Source organism: Protopterus annectens, chromosome 14.part0, assembly GCF_019279795.1.
Source record: "Protopterus annectens isolate FY-2018-M chromosome 14.part0, PAN1.0, whole genome shotgun sequence".
NCBI lineage: Eukaryota > Metazoa > Chordata > Ceratodontiformes > Protopteridae > Protopterus > Protopterus annectens.
In genome coordinates this window covers 836,871,640-836,889,324 of record NC_056748.1, presented here as the reverse complement: position 1 = coordinate 836,889,324, position 17,685 = coordinate 836,871,640, and the positions used below count along the sequence as shown (strand labels likewise).

General features: G+C 39.4%; 1 protein-coding gene across 3 annotated transcripts in view; it reads right to left on the bottom strand.

The window, feature by feature from the left end:
• LDB3 (LIM domain binding 3) overlaps positions 1 to 17,685 on the bottom strand; it is a 740,470-nt gene that overhangs the window by 157,990 nt on the left and 564,795 nt on the right. The window lies entirely within an intron of this gene.

The following is a 17,685-nucleotide window of genomic DNA, read 5'->3' as shown; positions in this document are numbered from 1 at the left end:
CCATGGTATGGAGGTAACAAGCCATGCAGCCGCAAGCTCCAGCAAATTATAACACGTCTGAAGGTTGTCAGTACAGGAACAAGACAGAGGATTAATAATTATTAGCTGTAAATGTAGTCAAGGTTAGTTAAAATTATTAAACTAGTTTCTAACATAAAACTATAAACTAAATTTCTTACAATTAAAGAGTCCAAATTTGTGGTCCCAAAGCCTTGCCCGGAGCTCATTCAAGTTTGCCTTGTTGCATTTTTCAGTATCCGTGTGTTAGTATGATCATGATTTTATCTTAGGACTAAATCTGCTTGTCAGTATTGATAAAATAGGCAATTTAAAAGTAACTTCATGGCTTGTTATGAATACTTTGATGAAACACTGGGAATAATTTATGTTTTCTGTTTTTGGTGTAAGATAAATGTAACTTTAATAGGATTTATTGCTTTTCGCAATATGCTATTTTCGAAAGAAATAAATGCTTCTTCAGGTAATAAGAAAAACATGACTATGTACACTTCTTTGTTAGTGGACTGAGCATTCTCACTTGTGATAGTTTTCTTAGATGCTGACAAATTCCTGTTTATATTTCCAGGTGTTTTGTTTCTTCCCCACAGTTTTCTCATCTTGAAATACTAAGATTAAGTTCAAAACAGCCAAGTGATATCAAAGCTGATACAATTACAGAGGCAAAGAACCAATATTTTGTCTGAAGTAATTGTTCAAGACGTTCTTTGATTTTCATTAGTAAACCCACCACAACAAGTTAGAATGTATACACGGGGATGAAGAGTGTGCAGTAAAATATACATCCAGGGAGAAAAAGTTATCTATCATACTGTTCAAATCCATGATATAGCCTAAAAATATTGCTCTGGACCTCACAAAACTTTTAGTAAAAGTATTGAGGATTACAGATGTAAAACAGTCACAGACTGTATAATTATATAGCTGCCATTCTTTAAAAAAAGAATGCTAATCTAAGCAGCTCCACTAGCATTGCAGGATAAAGCCCTGAGTGTGATCAAGGTGACTCTGTTAGATTAGTGGCTCTGGTGCCTGTGGTAGCTGATGTGGGATATGAGAAGAATGTGAAAGCTTAGCCTTTCTTCAGGAGGAGGGGCGGTGAGAGTGTGTGTGTTTGAGCATGCTGTCCATGGCTGAATCTCCTTTGAAAAGTGGGGATTACATAGGGAGAGGTTTGAGGCCTACAAGGTGAGGGGGGGTGCAGGACCATTGATTATGTCATATGGAGGTGTGAACATATATCCTGTTGGCCAATTGCATGCCTAACCCCTCTAATACTACAGGCATGCACAGAGGAAGGCAGGGCTTAATTCAAAAGTCTGACTCCTATCAAGCAGATGGTGGCCTGTGTTCTGTATTTGCCTGACTTTTGCCTCAGGGTATGTATGGGTTCTAAGGCTCTTACACTACAGAATAAATGGGTTCACTGGGTAACCAGGAGGTACTTGAGGGTCAAGTGATGGGACTGGGTCAAAAATAGAACAAAAACAAAATGAATAATAATCTGGGATAATGAACATTTACAGTGAAGGAACTTTAAGGGAGGGAGATAAGGCTGCGAAAGAACAAAGATGGAAGTGTTGGTAGTAAAGGGGAATGGAAGAAATGGGATTTGCTTGCCAGATGTTCTCTTGAAGACTAGTGGTGTTTGTGTGTTTTGCAGTGTTTTGCATTTTACATTTTAGAGTTGGATTGTTTGCATTCTGTGTTGTACCAAGCTAGAATGCCCATACATGTTTCCTCCTCTACCTGTTTGCTAAAAAAAAAAATCTCAGAAACACATACACAAGAAAAAAGAACGTGAGCACTAATACAGATTTTCTTTTCTGTTACATTTCAAAGTGACTAATTTCAAAACCAAAAACATGTCACTCCTTTAGACTATTGGTCCTGATTATTCTAGGTTTTGTCTTTAAACACCATAGATTAAAGAAAAGTTGACAAGTGTATCATTCACTGTATCAGTGAATAGTATTTTATGATGAAGTAAATTATTTCTTCCTTGTACATCTGCACATATTCCTTACAGTCTCTGATTCATGGAGGTGGGATGTTATTAATTTAGGAGTAAACCTCCAAGTATTACAGTCTGAAATGGGCAGTCATGCTTGAATGTGCATTCTGTTAGCAAAGCTTTGCTAAGGTTTGGACATTTTTCCAAGTAAAAGCCTTGCAAATCTTAGCAGCAGGAATAGGGCCAGAGGCAGACATCAGGTCTGCTGTATATGTAGGGTTTGGCTGAATGTCTTTTAATGCATAGCAACATTTATGTACAAGCTTTTTCATAAAGGCAATACATTGTACTAGCCAATGGACCAAGGCTCTACTGATTGTGACTTTAATAAGCATATTGTGCTGTAGGTCAAAACAGTGGTGAGAGAAACAACCATTTCAAAAAAAGAGGCTTTCTTTACAATGTTATTTTTTGCGGGGGGTCTCTAGATATGACTGATAAACCCCACAAGTCAGGTCAGCAGCATCTATGGCAGTTGCCAAAGTGAAGGATTAGGTGTGACAGGAGTTTGGTGAGGCCATGGATAACACATTTTTGGAAGGCATCATTGAGGCTATGGAAGCTATTTAGTGACTCAGATGAAGGAGATGAGATATTGCTCAGGCTGTCCTGACCAGGGATGAAGTGCTGATCTTTGCTAAGGAAATTTTGGGAGGTGGAATGAATACTTTGAGGAATTACCTACATCCAGTGAAATCCCCCTTCCCTGAGGAGGCAGTACCAGAAGCAGATGGTAGAAATGGATGAATTTCATACAGCAACTAAATAGGTCTATGCCAAGATGATGGGAGTGAATGAGGTATGGCAGGAAGTGTTGAGGTTGTAGACATTATTGAAGTGTAGTGGTTGGAATGCCTTTTCAGTGTTGTGTGGAAGGCAGAGTTGTTACCTCTGGATTAAAAAAATGGGTGGAGGTCCCCAAATTCATAAAAGGAGAACCAGAGGATGAGATACTCCATTTATAGAGGGGTGCACTATCTTCAGTCTTCTTGAAAGAACTCCACCCAATAGCCAAGCCTCTGATTTAGAAGAAGTAATATGGATTCCATACTGCCAATGGAAAATATATCTGTTTCCCCATGTGCTGATAAATGGATATGTCATGAGCATTAACCATAGCTACTGCTATCCTGGCTTGTCAGAACTTATCAGTCAAATCTAGAGACCCCCAATTAGCATCGTAGAGAAGGCCTCTTTTTAACAGGGTGGCTTCTCTCACCATCAGTTATGATCAGTAGAGCCCTGGTCCATTGGTTAACACAGCATATTGCCTTTATGAAATGCTTGTAGATAAGTGCTGGTATATGCCATTAGCCATGTTCCTATTGATAGATTTTCAAGACTATTTCTTAGGAAAATATCCAAAATGTAGCAAAGGTGTACTTATTAAATGTACATTCAAGCATAAATGCTTCTTTTAGACTGCAGTATTCTGTTGTTTATCTCCAACTGCATAACATCCCACTTCCAGTAATATGGGACTGTTAAGTCCATACAGATGTATGAATAGGAAAAAAGCAATTTATTTTATAATGAACCAGTCATGGCAGGCATTAGGCATGGGATATCTAGGCGGCCACTTAGGGCACCACTCTCACTTTTCTTGTAGAGATACTTTTCAGGTATGTATTTATTTTTTTATAGTATGAAAAAGTGACATTTCTTTACTATAAAAATAAATAAATAAATAACATAAAGCACCCCATCAGGCTAGAGGGAGCAGTGACATATCAAAGAAGTCCAGGAGATATAATCATTTGATTTGTTGGCCTCCTGCTTGTCCCACCTGTCTTCTACCTAGGCAGCAAATTGGGTATATCATGGGTGGGACAGAGCAAGAAATCAACAAATTCAAACAGAAGGAGTGCGTTGCAAAGAGAATACTATGGCGTTTGGTAAGTATAATATATGGATGTACAGGTTATTGTCAAAACACCCAATTCAAAATGTCAACCACAAAATGTCAACAACGTGTACATTGACAGGGTACTACACAGGCGCTAAGCAATAACCTCACTGCATGCAAAATTCTAATAAAGAAAAAAACAGCAACAATTTTTTTTCTTTTTTCTGGGGAGCAAGTCCACCTGCAAAACATCTCTCATCCCCTGCTAATTATATATACTAACTCTGAGATCTCACACTATCTGGGAAAGGCCATATTCTCAATCTGGGGTATTTTGCGTTCTTACGCACCTGTCTAACATTTGTTTAGTTGTCCAAATCTTGTTGACTAAACATATGCTGACCAACTATAGTGTTGGCAAAATTCAGTGCTCTCTTATGTGTATCTATTTATCTGTCTGTCTATCTTTATATATAGTTAGATAGATATTTACTGATAGACAACTGGATCCATGGATGGGGTTGGCTAGCCCTCAGCTGTCCCTAATTTTGCAGAATGTGCCTAATTTTCCTTGCTCTATTCCTGGCCTCAACATACCTCTCAACTGCCAAGATTTTTGGTCTGTTCCACATAAAATTTCTTTTTGGTAAATCATTGAGGACAGAACTCACTAAATAATGCAGACATTTAAGTTTCAGACTTCATAAACTAGCTAACTAAATAAATAAATATCCTTTGGAAAATGCATCCTAATGCAAGATCTATATTTACAAGAGCAATACTTAAAATATGTCCCTAATTTTGGGTCTTTATCCCTTCATTATTTTTGACTTGTCCGTATATTTGTCCTGAGATGTTGAGGTATTTCTCTTGTACTTTTTTGTATTTCCTGGTAAAACACTGAGAATTACAGTTGGCCAAAAATGCAAGACATACAAGTTTTATGCTTCTTTTTCCTCAGAAAAAAATGTTTGTTGAGGCAGAACCTGTTGTTCTATTAACTAAGTGTATTAGAGTAACATAAAAAATGTTAGCCTGCATGTGGTGGAATATGACTAATGGCTGTTTTTTGTTCATTATTCTGAATTTTCAGGATTACTGTGATTTGTGTGAAGAAACTTGAAATACTTTAATTAGTGATTACTGCTTCCATGGAACAAAGTGGAAATATAATTCATGACTGTCATTTTTAATTATAACTGATGCATATGGGAGGGTGCTGTCATTAAAAAGTAACTTCCCCTCTTGTTTTCTCAGCTTAGAGTCACTGTCTGGCTTTGCAGAGCTAGTGTGCATCTGCAGGATTGTTGTGATTTATGTGATGCAACTTGAAATACTTCAATTTGTGGTAACTGTTTCCATATAACATAAATGAAATACAACACACATACATAATTTTTATCTATAACTGCTAGGTTGGGTGGGCATTGTCTGTAGAGAATAACTGACCCTCTTGTTTTCTGTTTAAACAGTCATTGTCTTACTTTACTAGACTAGAGTGCTTTTGCAGGATTAATATAATTTGTGCAAAGCATCTCAGAATACTGTAATGCATAGCTAATGTTTCAATAAATAGCCCTGATACACAATTTATGGCTGCCATTTTTTATCACAAAAATTTGAAGTGCATATTGACTAAGGCTCTTGCCACACCCATAGTGCCTTTTTTAGGCAAGGCTCAAAAGACGAACCCACCTCCGTAGAAAACAAAAATGGAAAAAAATTAAGGGTAATGCTGCTCAACGCCAGAAGTCTAAATCTCAAGATGCAGGCTCTCGAAGCACTCCTCAGTATGGAGAACATTGATGTCTGTGAACCGAGACCTGGTTCAAGGCTCCTGAGAGCACCCCAGCGCTACCAGGCTTTACCTCGTATCATGCTTTTTGGCCCTAAAACCCGGGCCGAACCACAAAGGGAGGGGGGTGTCCATGTTCATCAGGGATACCCACACCTCTAGGTTAGTGGCAACTCATGAAGCATCGGAGACCATCCAGGTGCAGCTAACCATAGGCAAAACTGCTGTACAACTGGTTGCATGTTACAGACCACCCTCCCAAACTCAAGAACCCCACTCAGCCTTCCTGAAGACATTGGAAGATATGAATGTCTCACCAAATACCATCATATTGGGAGACTTCAACTACCCTACCATAGACTGGGTGCACTATTCTAGCCCTAACACCCTAGCCCAAAGGTTCCTGGAATTCATAAACTCAAATGCAATGGAACAGCTAGTCACCTCTCCCACAAGGGGGGATAATATACTAGACCTGATCATCACAAACATGGGGACAAAATGCTCCACACCGGAAGTATTGCCCTCACTGGTGAGATCTGACCACAAACTAATCACCCTGGATATACATTTACCACCTCCACCCCCAGCACAAAAGACTACAGTGAGAAACTTCTCAAAAGCCGACTTTACACTTCTCAAGACTGAGATGGTATCATTTAAGCCCTCAGGGGCAATGGAAACCACATCACACAATGCTGAATCCTACACAAATGCTTTCTACGGACATCTCCAAGAATGCATGGATCGTGCAATCCCAAATAAAACCAAGACCCTCTCCACCAAAGGAAAGCATCCTGTCTGGTGGACCCCAGCCATAAACAAATTGTATAACAAAAGAAGGAAGCTACTGCAAGACAGAGCAAAATCCCATAAAGGGAAGGCATCACTGATCAGCACTAGTAGAAAGCTACGTTCTCTCATAAAAATATCCAAGGCCAACTTTGAGAGAAAAATCACCAAGGACACTAAAGATAACCACAAGGCATTCTTCAGTTATGTTAGAAACCTAGGCGGAAACACTCAGATATATTCAGAGTTAGTACACAATGGCAAAAAATTTACCGAACCCACAGATATTGCCAACATTCTGGCAGACAGGTTCAGTGCAAATTTCTCCCCTCCCTCACCTCCAAAAGAAGAAATACTCATCCCAGCTGAATGCAACCTCCCTGTCATCTCTGATGTCCAGGTGAGAACCGCTCTCAACAAAGCAAAAAACACAGCATCTATGGGACCTGATGGTATCCCCGGCTGCGTGATACGTGAACTCCAAGAGGAGCTAAACCCGCATATAAAAATGTTATTTAACCTTAGCCTTACTACAGGATATGTACCTGAACACTGGCGTACAGCAACAGTGGTCCCACTCCACAAGGGAGGCTCCACTACAGACCCTGGGAACTACCGCCCCATAAGCTTGACCAGCCTGGTTTGCAAAGCTATGGAAAGAATTATTATGGAACTCATAAACAACGACATTGGGGACCTACAGACACTTGATCCCACCCAGTTCGGCTTTGTAAAAGGCAGATCCTGCCTTTTGAACCTGGTTGACTTTTTCGAAACAGTCACTAGAGCCATTGATGAGGGCAAGGCAGTCCATACAGCCTACCTGGACTTGGCTAAAGCCTTCGACACAATACCCCACTCAGGGATCATAGAAAAGCTAAACAGCTTAAAAGTAAATCCATATGTCACAAGATGGGTTGCAAACTGGCTAAAGAACAGAACCCATAAAGTCAAGATTGTGGGAGCCATGTCAGACTCAAAGCCAGTCACAAGTGGTGTCCCACAGGGCTCTGTCCTGGGACCCCTCTTGTTCGGCATTTACTTCTCAGATGTGAAAGCAAACATGGGAGGGTTGTGGCTGACAAAGTTCGCAGATGACTGCAAACTAGGCACCATAGTCGATACACCAGCTGACACATACATCCTACAGAAAGGCCTCACCGAAACGGACAACTGGTGCCGGAATCACGGCCTTAAACTGAATGCCAAGAAATGTATAGTCATCCCCTTTGGGAAAACAAAATACCCACAAATTATCACATAGACAGTAACCCACTGAGTACCGAAAAAGTAATCAGAGACCTGGGGACTCAAGTTGATAGTGACTTCTCATTTGACACCCACGTTGCCAAAGTGGTTAGAAAGACTTTCTACCTTGCCCACCTTATCATGAAGGGGTTCACATCCAGATCAAAGGAGGTCATCGTGCCCCTGTACTCCTCCCTTATCAGGCCCATGATTGAGTACAATGCCCCATTTGGTATGTACCTCACCCGGCACTTACAACAGCTGGAGAGACCCCAGAAGTACCTCACCAAGAGGATCAAGGGTTTCCAACATATGTCATATGCTGCCAGACTAAAGAAACTCCAGCTCTATTCAGTAGCATACCGCCTGCTCAGAGGTGATCTGTGCCTGACATACAAGGCCATGTCCAACCAGGAATTGATGGACATGCTCCACCTCAAAAAATCAAAATCCATAAGAACCACAAGAGCCAAATTTTAAACCTCAGTACAAACATGAATAGAACATGCTGGAGGGACAGATTCATAACAAAATCCCAGTCCATGTTAGGCAGAGCCCCTCACTGACTCTCTTCAAGAGAAATCTTGACGAGTGGATGGGAGATCGTAGGTTTACCCGGGGGTCACCCCTGTATCGCTACTTAACAGAGGCACGGTAAACTAATTTTAATAAGTAAGGGGGTCTTCAATGTGTCACTACTAGACAAAGGCACAGTATTCTAAATTTATTCTATACACCTTAGTACCACTACATGGGGTGGCGAAAGCCACATCTCTAGGGCTAGGCTTGCAAATGCCTCAGGGCAGATAGCCTAGTACTAAACTATGAAACTATATAGAAGTAGCTGTAACTGCTAGGTGGGATGAAAGCTGTTGTTGTAACTTACTTTAAATATCCTACACCATTTTCATCATGCTTGGGTGTGGTTTTGAACTACTGACAGAGAGGAATGCTGATATACAGCAAAGGAGCTGCTGCCTCTGCATTCCTCTGCTGTATGTATATGTGTGAGTGTGTGTGTACACACACACACACACACACACACACACACACACACACATGTATATATGTATATATGAAATTAATGAATTTGATCGAATGCCATTTTTGTCAACATGTATAATGTCGAAACAAATTGACATTATGCACACTGATGTGCTACTGCGCATGCACCTAGAATTAATCTTGGAGTATGCAAAACTTTATAAAATACATAAAAAGCATAGTTTTCCACAGGGGGACAAGTCCACCCCCTGCTATTTATATATTCTAACTCCGAGATCACACAATCCCCAAGGAAAAGGGTATATTCCCCTACCTGTGTATTGCCGATCTTGCATGCTAGTTGACCAGATTGTGTCAGTTAAACAGATGTTGACCACAGTATTGTACAACAAAGTTACTAGGACTCATATATCTATCAAATGTAGATGTTGTGGAATGGCAACAACAGTAGAGTTGATACATAATACATGGCCATTTTTTATCTCCATCATCTGACGTGCATACAGAAATAGCTATATCTACTGGGTGGAGAGCCAATCCCACTGTCTGGATTTGCAGGATTACTATGATTTATGTGAAGCAGCTAAGACTATTTTAATGTGTAGTTACTGTTTCCATGGAACAAAGGTGAAATATAGTGCCATTATGTTTAGATATAGCTGCTAAAGGGTGGCAGGAGCTTTATGTAGAAAGTAACTTGCCCTGTTGTTACTTCTCTCAGTATAACCATTGTCTGGCTTTGCAGGACTAGTGTACATTTGGAATATTAGCATGATTTGTGTGAAGCAACTCAGAATACTTTTAATATGTGACTACAGTTTGCATGGAAGTTCACAGAATTGAATTACAATACTTGGTCATCATTTTTTAAATCATAATCATCTGAAATGCTCTTATAGGTAGCTATAACTTCTGACTGGTGGAGGCTGGAGCTGTCTTTTGAAAATAACTGTCCTCTTGTTTTTTGTTCAGTTTAAACAGTCACAATATGTATTTCAAGTCTAATCTGTATTTGTGTAAAGTAAGATAAACTACTTAATTAGACATCTGAGATGTGCGCAAACAAAGTATATATTACTGGGGCTGTCTGTAAGGAAAATGACTAACTGCTTGCTATTGCTTGATCATAGTCTGGCTTTGCATGACCAATGTGAAATGTCTGAAGCAACTTGGAATACTTTAATCTGTGGCAACTCTATATATAGAGCAAAGCTGAACTATAGTACATGGGGCATTCTATTCTATCATAGTCAGTATAAAGAAGTGGCTACAACTTCTTTGTGGTGGTAGTGAGGCTATCTAGATGAAAGTAAATGAACCTTTTGTGATTTGCTCAGCTTAAATCATCTTTCAAAAAATAAGTAACAAAATACTTTGGAGAGCATCACAATCTTCATATCTTCAGTGGGCTGCCACACTTCAAGACTATATAAGAGGATTTTGAGACAGACTGAGTAGTGGCCTCTGTCCTGAACCCCACCTGGTCCTTCTTAGAGATGTGCACAGGAGATCATTGCAGTTTCTATTGGGGGGGGGCTGGGTACAATGCCTTATTTATGTGATCTTCTTCCCAAACATCATAGCTTGTGTTGGGCTGGGGATAGTGTGTTTTTTATTTCTTTAACTTTCCTCACAAACCTCAGTGGTGTGCACAGGGGTCAGTATAGTTTGTGTAGGAATACTGCGTTGTCTAGGAGTAACAACTTGGAAAGATTACTGAGATCATTTTTTGTTTACTTCCCCACAAATATCAGATGTGTATACAAGTGGCTGTGTTTTGTGGGAGTGTTAGGAGGCATTCTGTTTATTTGTATGGCAACCACAATTATTCTACTTATTTACTACACTGTTTATGATAATTTCAAAAGTTTCAGTAAAAATGTCTTACATAAAAATATGCTACGTGCAATTTGTTTTTTTTTTCAGTTTCATTCCAGTGTATAAGAGAGGTATGCAGATTGCGGGTGATTTTTGGGAGTAAGGGCGAGGAATGGCACGCCATTGTACAACAGTAGCAACTTGAAATATATATATGACTTTTGCCATTTATACCAGAAGGTGACTGTTTTGGGGGAGGGGGTAGGAAGGCAGGTGCTATTCTCAGATATGATTTATGAATCTTTGCAAACATTTGTCTTCTCGGTTAATTGTGAACTGCTATTTTGCTAGTTTTGAGTATTAAGCTTTGGCTAATTTGGCTACAGCTTATTTCTTCCTTGAAATGAAAAAAAAAATGATTTAATTTCTTTCCTTATGATTTTTGTTTGGGTCATTATTGCATTGAAAGGCTGGAGACAATCTCTAAAATGCACCTCTGAGCACCCAGAGCCCTTATGGCTTCTGCTGGCCTAGCAGCCCCAAGCCCATTGATTAACGTAGCTATTTCTTCCAGTTGTTCTCTTGTTTACATAGGACATGTGGGAAGGATGCAGGAGAAAGCAAGGTTCAGGGTTATTACTGAAATCATTTCCTTAGTCTTGATTTTTGTTCAGGCTATAATTTGATCAAATGTTTGGAAAAAAAGGTCTAAAATATGCCTCCAGCATTTAGAACCTCTGCAGCTTCTGGGGACCACAGACCACTGGCTTAATGTAGTTATTTTTTCCACAATTATCAGAGTTCAGTCTTGTCTGGTTAGGATGTATTGAATGAATGAATGAATGCAAGAAAAATGAAGAGTAAGACAAACTGTGAAAAAGGAAAGAAAAATGTAATTTAGATAGAGCGGATAGACTACAGTGGGGTGGGGGGCACAGTGGCATTGGGTGATGTGCATGGGGAAAGGTAGAATAATACTGAACAATTGTCTAATGGAGGGACACCTTTTAAATACCAAAATTACTCACTTTGAGGTTTAACAGAAAAGATTATATTATCATTCACTTTCTTTTTCATGTGTGTGTGTGTGTGTGTGTGTGTGTGTGTGCGTATGTATGTACTTTCAGTAGAAGATTATAACAAGGGTGAAATGTGTGGCCTTCTGGGCCCCACAAGCTTTGGGGGAGGGGTGAAGGACAGCTAATAAAAAAATTTAATTAAAAAAAAAAAAAAAAAAAAAAAACTTTTTGTCTTTTGTTATGTTTAGCAGTGCTAACTCGTTTTAGTTAGCACATGTACTGGATATAATCTTTAAAGAAAATTGACATTTTTTTGTGAGGAAAAAAGCATTAAATGATAGACACTGCAAGTATACTTGCAGTGTGTAATGCTTTTGCATGCGCAGCACAGGGTGATACTACAACTTTATTTTTTATGTCTGTGTAAGTAAACAAATATTTACTTAAAACTAAATGAATATGTGGTCCCCAGAGTTCCTCTACATGGCACTGCACTTTCTGGAAAGTAGGATTAGCAACCAGCAGAAAGCCAGGGAATATTCAGTAGTATAGCTGCAAACTGAATGTTCTAGAAGGTTTCAAAAGGTGAGGTATTTTTTTTAAATCCTTTTAGGAAACCAGATGTAGTAATATTGACAACTGTAGTCCAGAAGGACTACAGGTTGTCTGCGGATGAAAACAGCTTAAAGGAAAACTCTACCTGAGAACTAAAAAAAAATCTATTTTTTTCACTCCATTTTTTCTGAGTTATTTTAACATCTCAAAATCACTCTTACTGCTTCTTACAGAATTTTAATATGTTTTCTGTAAAATGGCTGCCAATGTGGCTTGACATATCAAAGTGATTTTCTTTTTCTTCAAGCCTTTCTCTTTAATATAATCCGTTCTGAGTCTGCTTTGTATGAGTCATGATAGACATAAAGAAGTAGTGGCGTATTCCCATGCCATTGACATATAATGGGATCAGTGTCAGTCACTGTCACCTTGTATACCTTCTGTAACAGGACTGCTTCTTTTATTTCTTGAATGGCCCTCATTTGTGTGTGTCTCATTGCAGTATATTAAGGAGTTATACAATTGCACCAAAAAAAGTGGCTAAATTGCAAGCCTTTGTTCAAAGTATCTTTTTGTAATCCAGGATAAATTGACAGTACCCTCCCCCACACTTTGGCAAGAATTACAACAAAAAAAATATTTTCTGACTTTTCTCTATACTTCATGACATCTTTGATACTACATTTAATCCTCTTAAAATGCAAAGTAGTGTACACAACAAACATTTAAAGTTTAAAGCTTAGCATTTCAATACTGTGTTACTGCTTATGTTGAGGTTGAGGCATGGCCACTTTGAAAGTACCTGTGAATCAATGTAAATTGTCTTCTTCTCTGCAATAAAGATAGTGGAAAACAGTTTCACACCATTCTGTCTTTTTTACAGCAATAACCTGAGCTCCTGACCTCAGTAGGGCTAATTACCTGTATAATACTGAAAGCAGTACCTGACTAGAAATTTCTCTGTGTCTGTGGAATGTCATGCAGGTGTAGACAAATTCCTCTGGAAATTATGTGAGAAGTAAAGTTTAAAAAAAAATGGATAGTCTTTCCCTTTGTTTGATTCCAAGGCAAGGAAATGGAAGTTCTATAAAGTACAAGCAGGTTTCAGGTACCTATACAATACCTGAACTAGGTCCCTATTAGTTCATCGAAAATTCAGTTCAGCCAATGGCATTTTTGGTGCCGTTTGTCAAACTGTTCATACTGAGATTGTGGAACAATGAAGATTGGAAAATTTGCTCTTTCCCCACTGCAGTGAGATTTCGGAGTTGGTATATATAATTAGTGGGGGGTGTGGGGGGTGCATGCCCCCACAAGAGCAGAATTTGATGAATGGCATTTCCAATTAAATGCTGTTCGTTGTAGTGAGTTTTTGCTGATTTAATACAGTCCCACCTGAACCATATTGTAGAGAGAAAACAACATAAGATTTGAGTTAAACTGTAGGAGAAGGTGAAGTTTTCCTTTAATATTTGCTCATTTTAAAGAATGTATTACCTTCTGGCTACTGTTTGTTGTGGGTAAAAAAAAAAAGAAAAAAAAAAGAAACTTCCCTGATTTTGCATACTGTCCCGAACTTTGTCTCATGGTTTGGTATATGGCTCATACTATTTTTGCTTTTTAGCAAATCATTGAAGACTGTAGCCATTACATAGGAGCATGGTCGCCATGGATGAAAACAACATATTTAAAATATGGCTTCCCAGGACTTGTGTGTAGTTGTGTGAACTACACTGGAATATTTATTCTCTGATGAGTATGTGAAAGAAATTTTAAAAACTCTTTCTGATATTACCGAATGTCCCTGATTTTGTGTTATATGTTTGGTCTGTGCCTCATAAAATTTGTTATTTTATGTCAAAACATTGAGGATTATAGTCACTAAATGGGGAAGATGATGGTTGTAGATGAAAATGACTTACTGTTTTATTGTTATTTATTTCAAAATTTGGCTTTAAGGCACTAGGGTGCATTTGTATGAAATAAATTGGAATATTTATTCACTGATGGGTCTTTGTGTGAAGCAGAGTTGAAAATGTCTCTTATTTTGCAGAACACCCCTCGTTTTGACTTGTGTTTTTGGTTTATGCTTCATAAAATCTGTGGTTTTCTGATAAATCATTGAGGACTGCAGTCACTAAATGATGGCAGACATTCAGAAAATGCATAGGAAGGCAAAAACTGGATATTCTTTCATTTGTGAATCACAAAGTAAACAAAAACATTTTTACTTCTTGTATATCTTGTAATAAGTATTTTTTGGTTAAAAAGTATTATTCAGAGCACTGACATTTAACTACTGTATATTTGTTTCTTTTTCTATGTATATTATGATTGTCATTATTTTTCTTTTTTGAGTTTTAGAATCCTACTGACACCAAAGTGGGTTTCTTCCTTTTAATAATACCTGTATATTACTTTGTTATGGCCCTTGAGTATCTATTATGTTAATATTATTGGGCACCTTGACAATTGGATGGGAGAAAGGAAATTCACCCCGGGGATCACGTCAGTCACCCTGCTAGACAGGGGTCCAGGGAAGTAAATAGTGTGGGAAGAAATAGCCAGGGAATTGTTATGGCTAGGCTTGTATAGGCCCTAGGGCTGATAGCCTAGTACCAACCTGTGAACCTATAATAGTGCCATAAATATTATAGCCTATTTTAAACTTTGAAATATTTCAATGTAGGTTTAATGGTTATTGTGTCTTTCGGCTTATCCCGGTTAGGGGCCGCCACAGCGGAACTCCGGTCCGATAATGTTTGGTAGTGGATTTTTACGTGCCGAGTTACCAACCCTGATGTACAACCTTCAACGAAGGCATGCCCATTCACGCATGCCTCCACACAGAAGATGTTCTAGCTGAGAATCGAATGGGACAACATCTTGCTGTGAGGTGACAACGCTACCGCAGCACCACTACCGCGGGTCAACCATATGAAATGTTCGAACCCGGTTTTTTTTGAGTGCCATAATATGGAGACTTGAATGGCTGAAAGAACGGACTTACATATGCTAAGTTTTATGAAGGCCATTTCTCAAAACTCTCAATTTTCTATGAGGTATGGTGATCTTGAAGTTGGTATATAGATATGGGGGGTGTCTGTGTGTGAGGACCTGCCTGCCTCCACATCACCGAGGTACAGTCATTTGCTCTTCTACAAAATGCAAGTTTAAAAGAGTAAACAGATGTTTGATATTCTTCTTTTTCTTCTCATGGATTTTCATTGTTTTCTTTCAGTGTGTATGCACTCAACATTATTAGCACTGACATTTCAGTAGGGAAATGGGCTTAATACTATTCCAGAAGACCAATTTATTTTTTCAAACAGCAGTTAACCACTTGCAAAAAGCTTTTCTGTTAGAAGCTTTTCAGATGGTAAGGACAAGTGCAGTGCAGTAAATGGTGGTCCTAACAAAAAATAATTTGCAGATTATTTTCTTATTCTGAACTCTCACAATGACAATGTAGGGTCATTTTCTGCTGTGAAAGAATATTTCTAAAGGAAAACTGATCAATAAAACCTTTATATATTTTTGGATTCCGGATATTGGCTAAGGCTCTTGCCACCCCTATAGTGCCTTTTTTTAGGCAAGGTTCAAATGACAAATTCACTACCGTAACAGGTACAAGCAAGCAAAATCTGAGGGTAATGCTACTCAATGCTAGAAGTCTAAACCTCAAAATGCACTCACTTGAGGCACTCCTTAAAATGGAGAACACCGACATCTGTGCAGTGACAGAGACCTGGTTCAAAGCTCCAGAGAGCACCCCTACATTACCAGGCTATAATTCATACCACACCATTCGGCCACCTAACCCTGAATGAAGCACTAAAGGTGGAGGTGTGTCCATATTCATTAAGGATATCCAAACCTCCAGGCTAGTTGCACAGCATAATGCATCTGAGATTATCCAAGTGCAACTAACTCTGGGCAAGACCGCAATCCAAACTGTAGCTTGCTACAGACCCCCTACCATGCCCCAGGATTCCCACTCCTCATTTCATGATACACTGGAAAGTATTAGGGTACAACCTAATACCCTAATAATGGGCAATTTCAACTACTCCACCATTAACTGGGAAAACTACTCATGTACCAACTTTTTTGCTCAACGTTTTCTGGAATTCATAAATTCCAACGCCTTGGATCAACTTATTCACACCCCCACCAGGGGCAGCAATATCATAGACCTGGTCATTACCAACATGGGCAACCGGTGTTCCATACCAGAGGTCAATTCCTCGGTCATATCCGACCACAAGCTAATCACCCTAGACATTCACATCCTGCCCCCACCCCCAATTAGGGAAATCACCGTAAAAAACTTCTCCAAAGCCAACTTCACACTTCTTAAAACAGAAGTGGCAAACTTCAAGACACCCATGCAGATGGACAATAGAAGTACGACTGCTGAATCTTACACAAATGCACTTTATAAGCACTTACACGAGTGCATGGATCATGCTATCCCTAATAGAACCAAGATGCTATCCTCCAAAAAAAGGAAGCCAATCTGGTGGTCCTCTGCCATAAATAAACTCTACAACAGAAGAAAGAAACTGTTGCAAAAAAGAGTAAAATCCCATTACTGGAGGAACTCCCTCATCAACCTCAGTAAGAAGCTGAGATTCCTCATAAAATCCTCCAAAGCTAGTTACGAAAACAAAATTGCCACTGACTCTAAAGACAACCACAAAGCATTCTATAGTTATGTCAAGAATCTCAATGGCAACACTCAGATCTGCTCTGAGTTACAGCACAATGGCACTAAATATACAGAACCAACTGATATTGCCAACATCAGTGCTAACTTTACCCCACTCTCACCCCCTAGAGGGCCCATCTGTATAACGGAAGAATGCAAAGATCCTGTAATCACGGCTGCACAGGTAAAAAACATACTCTCCAAAGCCAAGAACACAGCATCCATGGGACCTGACAATACCCCAGGCTGCGTTCTACATGAACTACAGAATGGACTGGCACCCTACCTAAGTACCATGTTCAATCACAGTCTCACCTCAGGCTTTGTTCCCACTGAATGGTGCACTGTGACGGTTATCCCACTCCACAAAGGGGGAGCCACAACAGACCCCGGGAACTACCGCCCCATTAGCCTGATGAGCCTGGTCTGCAAGGCCATGGAATGTATCATCATGGAACTCATAAACAAAGACACTGGTAATCTCCAAACTCTGGACCCTACCCAGTCCAGATTTGTAAAAGGCAGCTCATGTCTCTTAAACCTGACTGACTTTTTTGAAGCAGTCACCAAAGCCATAGATGAGGGTAAGGTGGTTCACACAGCTTATCTAGATTTCGCCAAGGCTTTCAACACCATCCCCCACTCTGGAATTATAGATAAGCTCTAGGTATAAATCCCTATGTCACAAGATGGGTTGCCAACTGGCTCATGGACAAAACCCACACTGTGAAAGTAGCAGACTCTAAATCCGACTTCAGACCATTGACAAGTGGAGTACCACAGGGTTCAGTTCTGGGTCCTTTCCTGTTTGGTAACTACTTCTCTGAAGTACAGGCTAACACAGAAGGTCTATGGCTAACAAAG